Source organism: Saccopteryx bilineata, chromosome 5 (assembly GCF_036850765.1).
Source record: "Saccopteryx bilineata isolate mSacBil1 chromosome 5, mSacBil1_pri_phased_curated, whole genome shotgun sequence".
NCBI classification, from domain to species: domain Eukaryota; kingdom Metazoa; phylum Chordata; class Mammalia; order Chiroptera; family Emballonuridae; genus Saccopteryx; species Saccopteryx bilineata.
In genome coordinates this window covers 194,200,581-194,219,478 of record NC_089494.1, presented here as the reverse complement: position 1 = coordinate 194,219,478, position 18,898 = coordinate 194,200,581, and the positions used below count along the sequence as shown (strand labels likewise).

Genomic DNA, 18,898 nt, shown 5'->3' with positions numbered 1-18,898 from the left:
TCAACATTCTTCACTTATTATCTGCACAATCATTTCAGAAAGTAAGAAGAAGAGTCAGAGAAACATTATCTTTAAGGTCTATTATTGGCACTGATGAAATGTGAGGCAGATATATAGCTAGTTTTCAGAACTAGGTCAGCATCAATTATGCAAACAGGAAACTTAGTCTAAGAAGAGGTTGTACCTTCTTTTCCGTAGTAACTAAACCATACTAATCTCTCCGATATTCCCAAGGAAACAATTCAAAGAGGACCTGTGTTCCCAAGCTAAATGAACTTTGAACTAACCCTGCACATCAAGAAAGGTTTCCTCCACTGCTTCAAACTAAGAATCAGCTAACATGGGCCTCAGCTCTCCAGATGCCCACAGAAATGCACCAACTATCAGGCAAGAGAATGGAAAGTATGATGCGAAAAGCACACAAGAGACTAAACAAAATAATAAAGCAATCAATGTTCTTTACAAAGAAAAAGTGGAGAGCAAATTGACTACACCTAAGAAATAGTTTTATTATTTGTCAGTTCAGCAATTCTAAATTGCCATGCATTTATCATCCTGCTAACTAAAAACGTTATTCAGGAATTCTTTATGTCAATCTCTCAATTGAAAATCAAGGCTAGTTTATTTTTATAAAGCATTTTAACATTTATATCCAATTTTTGAAAGTCAAAGTAATCTAAAATGGTCAAAGGGCAGAAGAAATTCTTTTAAAAGCCATCTAAAACCACAAAAAAAATGTCACAGCAAAAGTTAAATGGACAAAGCATAAGAAAACATTGTGCTGTACAACCTATTCTGGTAGCAAAAATAAATTTGAAGAACTATGCTAACCAAGAAAAGAAAGATAAATAACTTAATTGGAATTCTAGTTACATAACTGATGTTATTTATAAGTAACCTAAACTGTATTGATTGCCATATACCAAAAGAAGGAAAAAATGGGCAGTCTTCTACTTATCAAACTATTTTCCACATTCCTGTTTATTTCCTGATCAAAACAAAAATGTATGGCTCACAAATTTACTTTAATCACATGAATTTTTTAAAAACTGAGCTACACAAAAAAGCCCTATATATTCTACATATTATCAATAAACTAAAAACACTTTCCTTTTGCATCATTTTCATATTGATTTGTGTGACCAGGCCTGCTCCATCTTCCTCCTCCTCAAATCTTTAACTAACTAATCTGATATACTGAAGTTCTGACACAAACTCTTGACTAGTGAAAAGAATTGTCCCCTCGTTTAACAATCCTGACTACTGGGGATGGGGGTGAGGCAGGGGTTCTCAGCAGAGGGTTAAATAGAAGTACTGTAGGCTGTGAGAGGCATAAAAATTCTACATAAGATTACTGGTGAAAACCCACATCCTGAAACTAGGAAATCTCAGGTGAAAAGCATCAGGAAGGGGGAAAAATATATTTGGTTTGTAGTAAGCTTCTGAATTTCATACTTGATTTAAAAACCAAGGGGAGGGGCATGAATAAAAGCCACACATGCAGCTATAAGACAGCTATGCCAATTTCACACTTCATTTTACTCCCATTTTGTAATCCCTCAATGGTTTAAACACCTCAGAGCTGTCCAAGTTTATTTTTGGAGAAGGGAGGCACTCACTGTCTCTGGCAGGAGAAATGTACTTGAAATTTGCATTAAACAGTTCCTGACTGCTGAATGCAGGTCAAAAAGGGCGGTTTATGTGTCATTTTAATTCCATGCCAAAATTATTCAGGAGTTCTAAGAGTTAGTACTACTGAAGTCTTCTAGACTTAGCCCTCCGGCAAAAATGTTTCTAAGTATTCATATGTGCTCATTATAAAGTGGTACTCAGCTAACTTTACATCAATAACTTCCATAATGAAGACACAAAGTAATTTTTAATATTCTTAAGCCAAATATTTATTGACTTTTTAAAAATAACCAATGTATACCAATAAATTCAAATGGTGTGGACTGCTCCAGAATGTATTTCAGAAAATTTGGACTTTAATATCAGCTTTATCAGTACAGTACCCTGGCTAAGAGGAAGGGAAAGAAAATCTACAAGCTTACACAAAGGAAAAACAGCAAAAACCCCAGGTGACACAGACCCCTTAGGTTTGATGGGAACATGTGGTTAGATGAATAGAGAAAAGAACATGGGAGCAGTGAAAAGTATCATTATTCTAATTCCACAAATATCTCTTGAAATATTTTAGTTAATGTGGATACAACTCACAGACTATTTCAAACCTGTACATTTATACTCCCCTGAAGAATTTTTGTTTAGATTTTATTCTACATCACCAGCACCTCTTCCTTCTTCTTTGCTCTTCTCTAAGAATCCAGCCACGTCTGTGTTAGTGGTAAATGGAGAGTGACTTAAGGTTGCAAAATAGAAGGAGGAGGAGAAGAAGCAAGATCTCAGTACTCAAAATTTTTACCTAAGATATTTTACTAGGGAGTTGCATCAGTTCCTTTACTATAGTACAACAACAACATTGCTGGGTTGTTTGTTTGTTTTCAGGGCAGTTATAACCTGTCACTTTAGTCGCTTATTCTAAAAACACACAAATAACCTCATTCTTTCCACCGCACTGAGTGAGGATGAAAAGGACTAAAAGGCCTTATCGACATTTACGGTCTAAAGTTCAAAAAAACTAATGGAGCATCAGAATTCAGAAAACAGCCAAATTCCCCGGCTAGTTTCACGTAGTCTCGTCTTTGTCACCTCTTGTGAAATCTCTAATCTACAGAAATCGGCAGCTAAAAAAAAATTTAAAAAAAAACAAAAACATCGCCAGCCACAAGACCTTGAGATTGCAATGTTCTCCTGGCAAAGCAAAATCCACGTCTTCACATCAACACCAACTATATGGCTCTGCATCCTTCTCCCTTCTGAAGCCCTAAAAAACTCACCCCTGCACGGTTCAGGATCATGGGCTCGGCTAGCTGGCCCTGACAGATGAGGGTCCAGTGTGATAGACCAGACCGCAGGAAGCACGCCCTCCCGCCTGTGAAGCACTGAAGATGGCTGGGTTTCCACCTAGCACCTTCCGCTGCTGTCCGCCTCCCAACCACCTTCTCCACCTGCAGAGGCCAGGTGTGGTCCACGTCTGCCCCCCTCCCTGCCCCCCAAGCCGCAGCCGCGGCGGCACGCGGCGCGGACTCCTGCAGCACCCTCGCGCCCCAGGTTCTGGTAGGGCGATATGGGGCCTCGTTAAAGGGAAACGCGTGCGGGCAGACCGAGCCTCTTCCACCGTCCTTAGGTGGCCCCCTCCTCCCTCTGACTCGGCCCACCGCACTTGCTCGGCTGGCGCCTCCAACCAGTGGTCAAATTCAAGGCAGAGCGCGCGAGGTCTCAACAGGAAACGGCCGCTGCCCACAGTGCGGCGAGTGGGCCCTGCCGGGACCTGCTCGCGACCTCGAAAGGATAAGAAAGCGGCGCAGAAAACGCAGACGCTGGCCGCTGGCCGCTGGCCGCTGGCCGTGGGGATCGGAGTGAGGGGAACCTAAATCTACGTGTTCTCTGACCTCCTGGGGAACCCTGCCTCATTAACTCTCCATTCCGCGGTCCCGGAGCGGTGGGATGACACCCCACCTACAAATAATTTTATAAAAGGTTCACAAATAAATGAAGTGCACTCTCTAGGCTCTTACCTCGTGATGGTTATATGCCTGGAAAAATTTTAATTAGCTAACAACAGAGGTCGGGGGAGGGGTTTTCTTTGTCGGTAAATAAAATTGCCTTCTCCGACGTTTCTGATCTCTGGAACAAGCAGAACAGCCACTGACTCGTCTGCTGGAAATGCTCGAGAATTTGTCGCCCGCATTGGGCCAGATGGGTGGGGTCGAGTGACTGTTCCCTCTGACTGACAGCAGCTGCCGCCAATCCGCGCTTGGAAAGGCGGCGTGCCTGTTGCCCGGCACACCAATCACAGACTCCAACGGGAACGAGCCTCCACGCAACTACAATAGAACTTGGCTGCCCTCTAAGCAGTGCGCAGAGCGACGTCGACTAGGGCCAGTAGCGGCTCAGCTCGCAATGACATACCGTACTTCAAGGCCTTGGTGCGCCAGCCAATAAGGAGACGCCTCGGTGTTGGGCGTGGTCGGCAGTCGTTACCGAGCCGGAGTTAACTAATAGGGCCGTGGGGGTGTCGCTTGGAGCAAGGGGGCGGTAGTTGTGACAGCTAGGAAAACGAAAACGAAATGCTAACACTTTGCCTGTACAACAGTGCCTGAAAGGCATCTGTTTTGTTGTTATTCTTTGAAAACAGTGCAGTGTATTTGTCACTGAACAGGCATCTTGTGATCCCTTGGGACGGGCGACTCACTCATCCGACAAGTATTCAATATTATCTAGGATCTTTTGCAGGCTGGGCACTGGAAAGACACTCGTGACTCAAAATAGACATGATAGCTGCCTTCATAGAAAAACAAGTGAACAAGCAAACAAAATAACAAATGTCAAGGAAGGAAACGGACAAGGTGTGGATAAAGAGAATAATAAGAAGTTGGCATTACAGAGGGAGGGTTGTGAGAAGTTTGTAAGATAACATTTAAACGGAGATGGAAAGAGTAAGTAAGAATCAGCCCTGAAACCAGGAAAGTGATGATTGTTCTGGGCAGAGGGAACAGCAGAGCGAAGGTCTTGAGGTGGAACAACTTGACATTTTGGAAGAACAGAAAGAAGGCCAGTGTGGCTTCAGTATAGAGTTAGGGGGAGAGCATGACATGAGGTCGTCAGAAGCCAGACCATGGTCAGAAGCCAGACCATGTAGCCAAGTCGTGGAGTGTGCATTAGTTTTACAGGTAATGAAATTCTACTGAGGCATTTTAAGGAAAGGAGGAAAAGAATCTGGTTCAGACTTTAAGTCTCTTTTGTTAATGTGCTGAGAACAGGTAGAGTAGGCTATTGGGAGACTGGGTAAGAGACTATATTAGATGAGATGTAAAGACCTAGCTTAAACTATGATGCTATCACTGGAGGTAGAGAAAAGAAAAGTGATTCAAGATTTTAAAGATAAATTATTAGCTTGTTTTGACATGTTGGGTATCTTGATTCCCAGACAACTGTTTTGAATCCAGTTCATTGAATACTCTGGAGAGTGATTCTCACATTAATGGCTCACAAATTCTAGTAATGATATTTGAGGATTATTACATTGTGTTGAAATTCACTTTTTATAGGCCTTCTGGAATTTTATTTATCTATTTAACTTTTTATTGACATGTTTTATATGTGTGTATACATATACAGAAAAGTACGCATGTCTCAAGTGTATACAGCTCAATAAATATTACACAATTTGAACACACCACTGTATCTATCTCCCAGAACAAGAAACCAAACATTTTCAACATCCAGGGACTCCATCATACTTCCTTTCAGTCAGTGGTGGGATTCAAATAATTTAACAACCTGTTCTCTGCCCTAGTGACCATTTTAAGCATAAAAAAATACCAAAATATGTTTATTATTTCATGCGTTTAATACTTAAATAGGAACAATAAAAGAAGTACACAAAACTAGATTATAAGAACTCTAGAATCTTAATTAAAAATATTAAATAATACCTGACAAAAAACAGTAAAACTGTTAAGATATTTTCATATAGCTTCTTGATTGGCATCCTCACTTTCAATTTTCTTTGCTTTTATCTGAGTATCATTGGCTGTGTGATTTACCGTTAACCATCTTTTCACTGTAGGAGTAGATCCCATTCCTTTACCTATGGACGAAATGAACATTACTACAGGCGCTTAGAATACACTATTTCCACAGATGAAAGTTAAAAAAGGGTGAGGAATGTAAATTTGTGATTCCCACATTGGGCGGCTGCCCAGACGCACACCTTAGAGAGAACCCTGATTACAAGTGCCGTTTTAAAACCGATTCACTAAACTCAACAAAAAATTAGGTATCAGTTCTACTGAACTGGTGCAAACTGGCTGAATCCCACAAATGCTTTTAGTCATTGCCTACCCTGGCTTTAAACAACATAGATTAGTTTTGCCTGTGTTTGTGCTTCATATATACATATAGGATCATAAAGTATACATTCTTCTGTATTTTGTTTCTTTATTCCACTTTTTACTTGTAAGATTCTTCCATATTGTTGCATATAGTTGTAGATCATTCATTTCATTCCATTCTGTGATTATATTCACAATTCATGAATTCATTCTGTTGGTCATTAGGATAGTTTCAAGTTTGGAGCTGGTAGAGATAGTGCTACTATGAACATTATAGTACATGTCTTTTGGTGATGGCTTTTTCTTTTGATGGAGCATTTTGATGGCTGGATTTTAAATACAATTATTTCTTAATCTGCTCATCAATGATGTAGTTCCATGCATTGCAATATCTTAAATATTTGGACTAAAGTCTGGTGCCGATAAGGAAGGAATTTACTCTCATAAATGTGAAAACTGTTGGCAACAACAAGGAAATGTTAACATGGGAATTTTAAGCTTCTTAGTCTAAAACGTTTTGAATTATGCTTGGCCTTTGGTTCTTTCGAAGCATTTGTGATCTGTATGCTCAGCATTTGAGAACATCATGACTTTGCTACATCCTTTTAGTATAATAGACTATAATCCACAGTCAGATGATCAGTAAGGTCAGTTAGGCTTTCCTAAAAAGATGCATATTTTTGCTGCTAATACAATTTTTAGAATTGCATTTAAAATCCATACCATTCTACATCTCACCAGAGTTGATTACAAATAAAGCCAGCAGTCTACTTCTTTAGAATTATATACTTCTGCTCTTTGAAACTCTGAAACAAGGCTAAATGTAATACAAACGTATACTACTCAGCATGAGAGATTGCCATATAATGTCCAAAAGAAACAAGTGAACACAATGTTCTATGCCTTTAGTAACTTGAGTTCCTCTTTATTTCAATTTGTATTTTCAAGTATTGAACTATTAATATTTGATAATAGTGACTACCAGGAAATTACACCCAAAACAGTTCATAAGGCAGGTAGATACATGACACGGGGCCTTATAAAATATAAAGTGAGTCTTGAATTACCCAGTTGAGATTTAGGCCAATGAACTATCAGAATAAAACTGTTAAAAAATAAACTCAGGCATATTAAACATTTTAAGAGTTTGAGCAAAAATCTACTGGAATTGGGCATCTCTAAACGAGAAGTAGTTAGGAGCATTGCACCAACAGGAGCTAGAGGCAAGATTTTATAGGCAAGATGCAAAAGCAAAACAAGCAAATTATTTGATTGGCTGTAGCCTAAGCAGTTATCTTTGAAGAACAGAGTGAAAAAATAAAATGGAGTCATTGTAGTCAAGCTGCTAAATTACTAAAATCTTGTAGCTTGAGGCATGAGGAAATAATTGTATTCTTGTTTTAACTAGTGTGGAAACTTAAACTTTTGAACTTTCCAGTCTTGTTTTAATGCCTACATATATATCAATTTATTGTGTGTCAATACCTGGATTTGTACCAGGCCTCCAGATAATCCTCTGGTTACCCCTAAGAATACATGTATCCAGACTACCTAATATCCATCTTTCACTGGATCTCTAGACCACCGGACATCTCATTGATAACCATCCTGGACCAATCTTAGGGCTAGGAATAACCCTTGATTCTTCTCAAGGAAGTACTTTTTACTATAAGAACTCTAAGCTTTTCTTTCTTTGTCTTATTTTGAAAAGTCTAGTTGTCTGATTGTGATTAGCTGACCTTAGGTTTCCTCTTGTCAACCTTGAGGCAATACAGACTTAAGTTGTGGTTTGCTTATGTGAGCTACTAAAGCATTAAAGTCACCTCAGTCTAGTGGCCCCCTTGTTTACTATAAGCTAACATTACCTATTTTCCTGATTAGTTACCAGTAGTCCTAGGAGCCATAGAGTGTGTAATAATAAATTGATAATTTTATTAATATTCACTAATGAATGATCATTTTCTTATTAAAAAATTAGAGATGGATATTTTTTTATACTCATGAAGTGTCCTAGAATGCCATACCAAAATATGCCTCTTTGGCAAATGATTATTTTGAGATAAAGGCAAGTCAGAACCAGAAGATGCAGGAAAAGCTCTTTACTTCCTCCTGTATAGAAATAGAATATGAATTTGTTTTTTTTCTTATTAAACTTTTTTTAATGGGTCCCAAAATTCCATAACAGATTTTTATTCAAATTGTTTCTATGAAAAATTATTCATTTTAAAAATTAGTTACTTAGGCCTGACCTGTGGTGGCGCAGTGGATAAAGCGTCGACCTGGAATGCTGAGGTTGCTGGTTCAGGGCCCTGGCCTTGCCTGGTCAAGGCACATATGGGAGTTGATGCTTCCTGCTCCTCCCTCCCCCTTCTCTCCCTCTTTCTCTCTCCCTCTCCCTCCTCTCTAAAAAATTTAATAAAAAACTAAAAAAAAAAAAATTTTTTTAAAATTAGTTACTTAAAAACTGCCCTACACCAAGAAAAAACAAATGGTCCACAAAAAATTCTCCTTTCCTTCTGAAGGTTTTATATTGTAATCATTAACCCGTGTTTTTTCTAATAAATTGAAATGGTCAATTGAGACAAACAGTTCTTTTTTTTTTTTTTTTTTGACAGAGACAGAGAGAGTCAGAGAGAGGGACAGACAGGAAAGAGATGAGAAGCATCAATTCTTCATTGTGGCATCTTAGTTGTTCATTGATTGCTTGTTCCTTGATTGCTTTCTCATATGTGCCTTGACCTGGCGGGGAGCAGCTACAGTAGAGTGAGTGACCTCTTATACAAGCCAGCGACCTTGGGCTCAAGCCAACGACCATGCGGTCATGTCTATGATCCCACGATCAAGCCAGATGAGCCCACGCTCAAGGCAATGACCTCAAGATTTCAAACCTGGGTCCTCCTCGTCCCAGTCCAATGCTCTATCCACTGCACCACTGCCTGGTCAGCTGAGACAAACAGTTCTGAAACCGTTCTTCCATCACTGATTAAGACTGGGGTGGCAGGCACTGGGAATAATCTTCATTTACCTTTCTGAGCTCTCTGGGCAGACTTGATGACTTTGCCAGCTCCAGCTGCCTTCTTCCCTTATCCACTGCTTTGATGACAACCACAGCAACTGTCTGTCTTATGTCACCAACTGAAAAACAGCCCAGAGCCTGACCAGGTGGTGGCGCAGTGGATAGAGCGTCGGACTGGGATGCGGGAGGACCCAGACCCCGAGGTCTCCAGCTTGAGCGCGGGCTCATCTGGTTTGAGCAAAACTCACCAGCTTGGGCCCAAGTCACTGGCTCGAGCCGGGGGGTTACTGAGTCTGCTGAAGGCCCATGGTCAAGGCACATATGAGAAAGCAATCAATGAACAACTAGGGTGTCGCAACAAAAAACTGATGATTGATGCTTCTCATCTCTCTCCATTCCTGTCTGTCTGTCCCTATCTATCCCTCTATCTGACTCTCTCTCTATCCCTGTAAAGAAAAACCAAAAAACAAAAACAAAAAACAAAAAACAGCCCAGAGGAGGATGGTCAAAAAAGCTCTCAATGCACATGGGCTTGCCAGGAACCACGTCCATGATGTCAGCATCACTAGATTTCAGAAAACTTCGGGCATCTTCCAGCTTTTTCTGAGAATGACAATCAATCTTCTCCATTAGTTCAGCAAATTTGCAGGTAATATGAGCTGGCTGACAATCCAGCACAGGTGCATAGCCAGCACTGCTTTGGCCCGGATGGTCCAGGAGAATCACCTGAGCTATGAAGTCAGCTGCTTCCATTGGCGGTTCATTTTTGCTGTCACCAGCCACATTGCCACGACAAACATCTTTGACAGACAGGTTCTTGACATTGAAGCCCACACTGTCTCCAGGAAGAACGTCACTCAAAGCTTTATGGTACATTTCAACAGACTTCACTTTAGTTGTAATATTGACAAGAGCAAAGGTCACCATGCCAGATTTGAAAACACCAGTCTCCACTCGGCCCGCAGGGACAGTACCAATACCATCAATTTTGTAGACATCCTGGAGGAGCAGATACAAGGGCTTGTCAGCTGGACAGTTGGTGGCAGGATGCAATCCAGAGTTTCAAGCAGCATGGTTCCGCTGGCATTGGTCATCTTTACTGGTGACTTTCCATTCCTTGAATAAAGGCATGTTAGCACTTGGCTCCAGTATGTTGTCACCATTCCAACCAGAAATTGGCACAAATGCTACTATGTCAGGGTTGTAGCCAATTTTCTTAATGTAGGTGGTGACTTCTTCAACAATTTTCTCACATTATTACCAAACAGGGAACCTGGCCTTTTGGGTCTGCCTAGAGCCAGCCAATAATGTATGGGTTCTTGACTTCATGCTGGAAAAAAATCACAAAATGGTCCAGATCATTCTGAGAGTAAATTTATTCAATCTGGAGACAGTGAAACAAGAAGGAGCCTAGAATAGCTGAAACAAGAGAGCCTGGGTGGGGCTGCTCTGGCTCACTGGAAAGTCAGAGAAAAGGGGGCCTCAGAGACAGGAGCAGGGGGGTAGCTTGGAGTGCGCTGCCACTGCCCACAGCTCCCCTGGTTGCAAGTCTTGTGAAGACCCTTAAAATTTAGGAGAGTCACACCCGTGGGGGAAGGGGAAGGTGCAGGCCTGCTCTCAGAGGGAGAGCCCGATGGATCCTCAGTCCTAAGGGATTTTAAGGGCAGAGATCTCAGGGGAGGTCCCAGGGAAAGGATCGCATCAGTTCTCCAGGTGTATCCTTTTAGGGTTGTGGTCTCCAGTGACTGGTCAACAGCAGGGCAGGGGGTCATTAGTCAATCCAGCTGGTCCTGAGGTCAGTCATGGCATCACTTGCCTGGTTTTGCTGCTTTTCTGGGCCTGGAGCTGAAACACAGCTGAGGCCTAGATGTATTTGATGTGGGTCAGAACCTCATTGTCTTGGGGGCTTAATGCTTAAAGGCTATTCTCAAGCCCACTCGTTCACTCCCCTGCTAAGGGGATCTAACCTGCATGATTAGCAACATGCCAGGGGAGGGTCTAACCCACATGACCAGCCATATGCTAGTGCAGGAAAGGCTATCCTGGGGCAAGATCCTTGTCTTCCAAGTTTTTCTCTTTGCTATGAACCTGGGGCTTTTCATCCTGGTGACCTTCTATGCTTGGCTTATAGTCCTTGTTCTTCTCATGTCTGTCTAACTGCCTACCACATTTCCTACTCAAGGATCTTGGCCTTGAATTCTTTCAGGGAAAAGGGGCATAAGATCTCCTCTTTAGCTGCTTCCTGCTAAAGAGGGGCGACATTTTCCTTCAGAGGCAAGAGATTCTTGCTTTCTGTCAGAGGGATGATGAGGCCTGGGCCCAGAACAAGGTTGCAATCGTGTCTAGGGACAGTATTTCCTGAGTATGAGTATGACTTGTAACCTGATGGAGATAAACTGTGTTACAAATCTCAGTATTATGAGGGCAAATGCTAGAATGACAAGAACTATAATGAATAGTCCAAGTCAAAGGGTAGGAAGACAATGAACAGAACTAGAGTCTAATATCCACAACTGTGTATTAAAGAACCTATTAAAACACAGTTTCCCCCTAAAATCACCTTCAATTTTATCAGAGAGCCAAATTAAAACCAATTCATTTATTGCATTAAGTCTAGTTTTAGTTTGACCTGATTATTTGGATAAACACAATAAAGATAACAATTAATCATACAGGTTTTTAAAAATCTGCCTACTGGAATCTCATAAAGAATCTTCAGATTAAGTTTAATTAGCCCATCAAGGTGAATAAGCCAAGCCACATAGTTGCCAACAGGCTTTGCCTGTAATACCTATAGGTTTGAGTGAGTTCCTCAAGTTCTTGAGGTTCCTTAAACTGTCTGGAGTTTCTTTCTTTGTCATCTTTTAGTAAAGCAATCTTTGTTTTCACCTGAAAAGAACCATATGAATGAGTAAGGTATCAGTCCATTTTCCCAAGAGGCTTTTATTGGCTTTCAAAGTCAATCTTCTCTCTCTTTTTTTAAAGCAAGAGAGAGAGACAGAGACAGACAGGAAGGGAAAAAGATGAGAAGCATCAGCTTGTAGTTGCAGCACTTTAGTTGTTCGATTGCTTTCTCATACGTGCCTTGACTGGAGTGCTCCAGCTGAGCCAGTGACCCCATGCTCAAACCAGCGACCTTGAACTTCAAACCAGTAACCTTTGGGCTCAAGCCAGCAACCATGGGGTCATGTCTATGATCCCACGCTCAAGCCAGCAACCCCGTGCTCAAGCTGGATGAGCCCACACTCAAGCCAGTCACCGTGGAGTTCAAAAACCTGGGTCCTCGGCATCCCAGGTCAGTGCTCTATTCACGGTGCCACCACTTCATCAGGCAAAGTCAATCTTGTTTCTTAAGCCTTTCTGGTGACATGCAGTCTAGGCATGTCTCTCTCAAGCATGAATTTCCGGTCAAAATCCCAGTAAGTGAAACCATAACTGGAAACTGGTTTTATGTGTCTTATTGTAAAGAAATTAGATTCTTATTGGACTCATGGAAACAATCATGTTGCCATAAAAATATAATAATACTTATTCATTAAAAGTTTCCTGAAGGGATCAAGTAGGAAGAAAAATACAACCTTCACAATCTTTCTACAACTTTTACAAACCTTCTTATCCATTGAAAAAAAAACCAGCTTTAGAACAAATTACTTTCTTCCTTTTTTTTTTCTAAAAGCATCTGCATACCTTATACTTTCTATCACCAAAAGCTATAATTTATTTCCAACTTAACTAGAATTCCTAAGTCTCAGGAAACTCAGTTTTTAGTGGTCACTAAAAAGTAAGCAATTAACATCCTTTAAATTGACAAATACATTTCATAACTTCTAGAGACATAGGCTTCTTAATTGGCAAACACATACTTTTAAGAGGCATACTGCTAATAAAGTATAAGACAGCTCCAATGTATTAACAGATCCAAATGTATTTTTTAGCTCCTCTGTAATAAAGGCCAAAGTAGATGAACTAAAGACTTGTCTAGCAATTAATATTTAAGAAATGAAATAAGTTAATTTGATGTTCTTAGATAGAAAAGAAAATAATCTTAGCCTTCAATAAGGATTACTGCCCAAAGACTTGCATTTTTTATTTATTTTATTTTATTTATTTATTTATTTTTCTTGTGACAGGGAGAAAGAGAGGGACAGATAGGGACAGAAAGACAGGAAGGGAGAGAGATGAGAAGCATCAATTCCTCATTGCAGCGCCTCAGTTGTTCATTGATTGCTTTCTCATATGTGCCTTGACAGGGGGGCTACAGCAGACGGAGTGACCCCTTGCTCAAGCCAGCGACCTTGGGCTCAAGCTGGTGAGCCTTGCTCAAACCAGATGAGTCTGCGCTCAAGCTGGCCACCTTGGGGTTTCGAACCTGGGACCTACCTCTGCATCCCAGTTCGACACTCTATCCACTGTGCCACCACCTGGTCAGGCAAGACTTTTTAAAAGATGGCCCAGATAAGATTTGAGGGGCTTTGAATTGTTTCTGGAATCACACCTCTGGCCCTGTAAAGATCATTTTTAAAACAAGAAGACTCATTTATAATATCTTAAGAATTGGGTTAACACACAAATGTTGGCAAAGGACTAACAAATTTATTCACCCATTTTTAATTTTTTTTTCATTTGAGTACATTTTTCTTTTAGGCTCTGTAGCAATTACAGAAAGATCCAGTTTACTGGTAATACATAGCTTAGGGTCATTCCTGAGAGCCAGAACTCTTGGCTATATTGAACCCCCATCCAGTTTCCTGGGACCGGCTAAACAGTTCTAGCTGCAAGATAATGTTGAAATTAATGGTGCCATTAACTGGCCAAACCTCTCCAATGCCTAATTTACAATAGAGGTAAAAGAATATTAACCTCTTCTTTTAGGTTTGAGATCAAATTTTGACCAGTTCTTGAGAATGCATTCTAGGGGTGAGGCCTGAGGAAGGGGGAGGGTTGTATCTCATCTGGAGGATCAGAAGAGAGTATGGAAAAACACAGGCATCCCCATTATTTCCTATCAAGAGTGGGCATGAAAAGAACATCCCCTGCTTTGTTCCTGGGCTCCCAGAATCAGCTAGCCTTACCATGCAACCCATTCCTGGTCTCATCTAGAGACCACCCTTCATCTTAAACTCACTGATGGAATCTCCTTTCTTTCTGACCCCTCTATTGAGCGACTGAGCTCAGCAGTGCATCCCTTGTCTTTCACATTTCCATTCCCCAACATGCATAATGAGGCTTAGCAGGGCAGTGCCTGACATCAGGAGGCAGGATTTCACTCCTAGTTGTTGCTTCATCAATTTCTTGAATTTCCAGAAAAAGGAACAGACCCAGTAGATATGATCACCAGTAGGCTGAACAGTTTTTCACCTTTCCCCCTTGGGATTTTCTAGCGTCCCACTCCCTGGTATCTTCAGGCCTCATGCAGAAGAAATGGAAGGCCCTAGAAGGTCAACAGCCATGATGGTATTAGTAGGGCTAGGTCTGGGAGTTTCTGACCTTGGAGGCATAATTTCCCATGTTGACTTTAATTTTATTTTGAGATCTGTAAAGCCTGAACAAATTTCTAGGAATCTTGTATCGTGAGTGGAAATGTGCTACTTATGGGTTGATTCCAAGGGAATGTCACCTCCTAAGTCATCTAAAACACTTGTGTTTCTCAATTTATCTCCCTCGCTGTCTCGTACAGCCACAAGAACTTGGAGTACTAGGTATCCAATCTTTATGTGCAAATCCCCAGAAGAGTCAATTATTTAATTACATTGAGTTTGAATTTTCACATGGAGATCTGGCACATTGTGAGGAATGCCCTCTGATACCTCCACATAAAATTTTAATCACCTAAGAATACCTGAGATTTGAGCTGGAGAAAGGAAGTGCCTCTTATCTTTGGAGCTGGACAAGTTCAAGCTCTCAGTTATACAGTAAAATGGTTTGTTCAAACTCTCAAGGAGCAATTCCAATGAAAAACTAAAGTTAAAACCAGCCATTCATTTTTTTCTCCTGTTCTTAGTTATCTCAATCCTTAACCTTTATCTACATCTCAAGGATTTAAAAAATAATAATAACTCAAAAGAAAGTCATCCTCTTACCTTAAAACAGGAAGGCCTAGAATTCCAAGAAAAACTCACCCAAGTTCACTCAATGCACAGTGAGGAGCTGGTGGGGCACAACTGGCCTGTTCTGGTCTGCAAGGTGGTCCTTGGTGGGTTTCTCTGGTATCCTGCCACACTAGGCCGTGATAAGACCATCCAAGTCCTGTGGCACCAAAAAGGTGTTACCAGAAGACCATCCAAGGGACGCAGCACCAAAAAGATGCTAGCAGACTACACTATGATAAGACCATCCAAGTCACAAGGCACCAAAGAGTTGTTACTGGGAGAATGACAAGACCTCAATTCTTATCATCTTTAGAGGAAGAATTAAATCAAGAGACAAACTGAAGCAAGTAAAGAAGGAATTTATTGGCTATACAGAAAGTCAGAGAAAAAGAGATCCTGGAGATAGATTCAGGGGGTTAGCCTGGGACGTGCTGCCATTGCCCATTGCTACTCTAGTTGCAAGTCTCATGGGGTCTCTTTGAGCTTGGGAGAAACAGAAAGGCCAGGAAAACCTGCCTGGGGGAGGGAAGAGGGAGAGAAAGTGGAGGGGAATGGTGCAGATGCACTCCTGGAAAGGAGAGTGTACTGGGTCCTCAGGCCTAAGGTATTTAAGGGTGGAGATCTTAGGGGAGGTTCCAGGGGAGGATCTCAATATTTGTCAGCTCTCCAGGTGTGTCCTTTTGGGGTGAATGGACAGCGCTAGGGGGGTTATTAGTCAATGCCGCTGGTCCTGAGGTCAGCATGGCATCACTTGCCTGGCTTTGCCGCTTTTTTGGATGCCGGGAGCTGAAACACAGCTGAAGCCTAGATGTTATTTCTAGGGCTTAATGCTTAAGGGAGTGATCATGCAAGGGTTTGTATGTGTGTCACATGAGGCTATTCTTTTGCCCCTTGTACATTTGCCCTCTAAAAGGGTCTAACAAAATGTCGGGAGAGGAAAGGTTAGGGGAAACTCCAAATTGCATGATCAACAATATGCTAGTGGAAGAAAGGTCATCCTGGGGGCAAGGTCCTTGTTTTCCCAGTTTTGCGTGATGCTAGGATGTGGGGCTTTCCAGCCTGGTGACCTTTTGTGCTTGGCCTATAGCCCTTGCTCTGCTCATGTGTTGTCTAAATGCCTACATTTCTTTCATTTATTTTTATTTTTATTTTTTTAGAGACAGGAAAGGAGAGAGATGGGGAGGAGAAAGATGAGAAGCATCAACTTGTAATTGCTTCACTTTAGTTGTTCATTGATTGCTTTCTCATATGTGCCTGGACTGAGGGGCTCAAGCCAAGCCAGTGACCCCTTGCTCAAGCCAGCGACCTTGGTCTTCAAGCCAGTTACTGTCGCAGTCCAGCCACAACAAGTCAATTATGGGGTCTCGAATGGGAAAAGGTATGAAATTGAATAAATGATAGACAGAGACTTAAAAATATATACATACAGATGGGTTCGGGAGGACGCCACAGCAAACAGTCTCTACTGTTCCTGAGCTTTAATGTAACATCTCCCAAAAGGGCATCCGCCTTTATTCATGGAAAAACCGTGGTCCATTAGCAATTCAATTAAGTTTCCAAGGCAACCCAAAGACAACCCCCACCATACCACTCAAATCTAACTTTACACTAATAAGAAACTAGCTTCCAGCCTCTTCCGGAGAACATGGGTGACACCAACGAGAATCAGGTGTAGCTCTTTGTTAACTAGGCAGGTGAAGTGGGGGTTGGGCCCAGCACCTCTGTCCAGATTGCAAAAATACCCTGTTTATTTATTCAGTCCCCAACAAGTTACCTTCAAGCTCAAGCCAGCAACCTTGGGATCATGTCTGGTCCCACGCCCAAGCTGGCAAGCCAATGAGCTCGCACTCTAGCCAGTAACCCTGGGTTTTCCAACTGAGGCCCTCAGCATCCTGGGTCTATGCTCTATCTACTGCACTACCACCAGTCAGGCTGCCAGATATTCACTGGTGGGATTCAAATAATTTAACAACTGATTCTCTGCCGTAATGATCATTTTAAGGATAAAAAAAAGAAGACATACTGAGGTAGTTTATTATTTCGTGCATTTAATACTTAAATAAGAACAAGAAAAGAAGTATATACAACTAGATTATGTTATAAGAAACAGTTTTAAAATATTAATGAATAAATATTAAATAATACATGAAAAAATAAGCAATAAAACTGTTATTTAAGCTATTTTCATATTGCTTCTTGATTGGTGTACTCACTTGCAATTTTTTCACCTATGAACAAAATGAACATTCTAGGGACACTTAGACTGTGCTACTGCACAGATGAACATTAAATAAAGAGTAAGGAATGTAAATTTGTGATTTCCACATTGGGTGGCTGCCTAGGTGCCCACCTTAGAGAGAACCCTGATTACAAGTGCCATTTTAACAACCAGTTTGCTGAACTCAGGAAAAGTTAGGTATTGGTTCTTTTGAACCAAGGCAAACCAGCTGAATCCCACCACTGAATATAGTCCTTGTATGTGCTCTGACTGAGGACTGAACCCCAAAACTTGGCATACGGGTACAACACTCTAACCAACTCTGCTACCTGGCCAGGCCAAACCCTTGTGGGGTTTTTTTTTTGTTATTGTTTTGTATTTTTCTAAAATGAGAAGCAGGGAGGCAGAGAGACAGACTCTCACATGCACCCAACAGGGATCCACCTGGCAAGCCCACCAGAGAACAATGCTCTGCCCATCCAGGGAGTTGCTCCATTGCAACCGGAGCCATTCTAGCACCTGAGGCGGAGGCCATGGAGCCATCCTCAGTGCCCGGCCCAACTTTGCTCCAATGGAACCTTGGCTGCAGGAAGGGAAAAGACAGATAGAGAGAAAGGAGAGGCAGAGGGGTGGAGAAGCAGATGGGTGCAGAAGCAGATGGGTGCTTCTCCTGTGTGCCCTGGCTGGGAATCAAACCCAGGTCTTCCACATGCTGGGCCAATGCTCTACCACTGAGCCAACCAGCCAGGGCCCAAACCCCTGTTGTTTAAGTCACTGTTATTGTTTGTTACAGCATCTTGAGCTAACTTAACCTAGCCTATACCAACTGATATAATGGTTAGTTCCAACTTAAAATTACTTAATTAAATTTTTCCTAGAGCAATGTTAGTCAAAGAGAAATTTTTAGTCAATCTTTTCATTAACTTTTCATGAAGTTCCTACTGTATATCAGGTACCCTGCTGTTAGGCTCTGGGTTTATAGCAATGAATGAACAATATAACTGGTCTCTACTCACATTAAAATTGAGAGGGGGCAGAGGAGACAGTAGGGATATGTCTAATACAATGAATGTTATATCTGGCCTGATCAGATGGTGGCACAGTGGATAGAATATTGAACTGGGACACTCAGGACATAGGTTTAAAACTCTGAGCTCATTGGCTTGAGTGTGGGTTCATCTGGCCTTGAACATGGGCTCACCAGCTTGAGAATGGGCTCACCTGCTTGAGTGTGGGCTCACCAGCTTGAGCATGGGGTTGCAGGGTTAAGTGTGGAATCATAGACATGACCCTATGGTCACTGGCTTAAAGCCCAAGGTCTCTGGCTTAAGCAAGGGGTCACTGGTTGGCTGGAGCTCCTCAGTCAAGGTACATATGAAAAAGTAATCAATGAACAACTAAATGCCACAACTACAAATTGATGCTTCTCATCTCTCTCCCTTCATGACTGTCTGTCCCTATCCCTCTCTCTGTCTCTCTCTTGCTCACTAATAAAATAAAATAATAAAATTAAAATTAAAAAAATGAATGTTATATCTGGAAAAGTATGGCATTCTCTAAGTATTATCCTAGAAGTCTAGTGGCTTATCCTCCCCTTTCAATCTCTGTCTATCTC

At 41.5% G+C, this 18,898-nt stretch overlaps 1 protein-coding gene and 1 pseudogene across 3 annotated transcripts in view; both read right to left on the bottom strand.

Annotated features, from left to right (window-relative positions):
• PPM1K (protein phosphatase, Mg2+/Mn2+ dependent 1K) overlaps positions 1 to 5,696 on the bottom strand; it is a 34,857-nt gene extending 29,161 nt beyond the window's left edge. The window contains exon 1 of one of the 3 annotated variants that reach the window (XM_066232533.1): positions 5,562 to 5,696. The gene's annotated coding sequence lies outside the window, so the exon portion shown is untranslated. Of the gene's footprint in view, positions 1 to 2,900; positions 3,055 to 3,641; positions 3,807 to 5,561 lie in introns of those variants that run through there. The other 2 variants (XM_066232532.1, XM_066232534.1) reach the window with 2 other exon arrangements.
• A 365-nt stretch (positions 5,697 to 6,061) lies between these two features.
• On the bottom strand, positions 6,062 to 14,484 carry LOC136306605 (elongation factor 1-alpha 1 pseudogene; annotated as a pseudogene).
• Between the last annotated feature and the right edge of the window lie 4,414 nt (positions 14,485 to 18,898).